The sequence below is a fragment of the Penaeus vannamei genome, chromosome 15 (assembly GCF_042767895.1).
Source record: "Penaeus vannamei isolate JL-2024 chromosome 15, ASM4276789v1, whole genome shotgun sequence".
NCBI lineage: Eukaryota > Metazoa > Arthropoda > Malacostraca > Decapoda > Penaeidae > Penaeus > Penaeus vannamei.
In genome coordinates, this window is record NC_091563.1 from 39965297 (window position 1) to 39966821 (window position 1525).

A 1525-nucleotide genomic window follows, 5' to 3' on the forward strand; every position below is an offset into this window, starting at 1 on the left:
AGCGTGACTGTTAGAAGGTCTCTCCCGAGTATGCAATCTTACCTCGACGGAAAGTATAAATTCTTTGTAAGGAGAGCTCGACGATTCCGTGGAGCGAGGAGACTCATAGAGGAGACAGCTAGAGGCTGACGCAGAAGAAGAGCCTCCCACGAGTGTCTCGAACTGAAAGAAATGTCGGCCTGGCTGCATTGAGACCCCGCCAGGGACGCTGACGCAGATCTCGGGTCACGGCCTCTGCTGTTGACGGTAAAGAATAGTGCCTGGCTGAACCTCATTCCCAATTGCAAGAAATTCGGAGAGAGGCAAACGGGGTCACGGTCGGACAAACTTTGGGCGAGGTCACAGCTGCAGCGGGACAATTTCCCTCGATGATTCTCGAAGGGAAAAATAATAAAAAGGAAAAAGTGCCCTCATGTGTAAAAGCAAATACTTTGTATACATGTTCAAGGTGCACATAAAAAAAAGAAAAAAAAATATATATATATATTAATTTATTTATATATACATATATATACATATATATATATATATAATATATATATATATATATATATATATATATATATATATATATATATATATATATATGTATATATATGTATATATGTACACACACACACACACACATACACACACACACACACACACACACACACACACACACACTCACGCACACACACACACACACACACACACACACACACACACACACACACACACACACATATATATATATATATATATATATATATATATATATATATATACATATATGTGTATATGCATATGTACGCATAGATAGACAGAAAGATAATGTGTGCGTATAAAAAATGTATACATACATGTAAGTACAGACATATTTTATTTCCTTTTTTGTCCTTTTTTCTTCTTCTTTCCTTTTCGTTCCTGTTGACAGAATAATGTGAAAAGAATACTTGCAAGATACATCACTGGGCGTCGTAAAAGGTGTTTCCGAGAGCCGCTGCCAACCCGCACTGGGCCAGCGTGGAAGGCTATGCTCACACATACATAAACGCACACACACGAACACACACGGAAGCACATATGTGAAAATATGCACAGATTAGTATTTGCTTGTGTAAACATACACATGCATGTATACAAAGACACGCACACACACAAAACGCACATAAACACAACACGCACATACTAACACACGCATACATGCTCACAGCACTCATGCACACCAAAACACACACAAGCTCACATGTCCTAAAATATGCTGACACACATGCATAGAAACACGCATGAATACAAAACACAAACCAACACGCACATACAAGCACACACACCGTAGTAGACACACCCATACCTTTACAGACACACACACACACACACACACACACACACACACACACACACACACACACACACGAATACACACGGAAGCACGCGTGTGAAAATATGCAGATTAGTATTCGCTTATGTAAACATACACATGCATGTATACAAAGACACGAACACACACAAAACGCACATAAACACAACACGCACATACTAACAC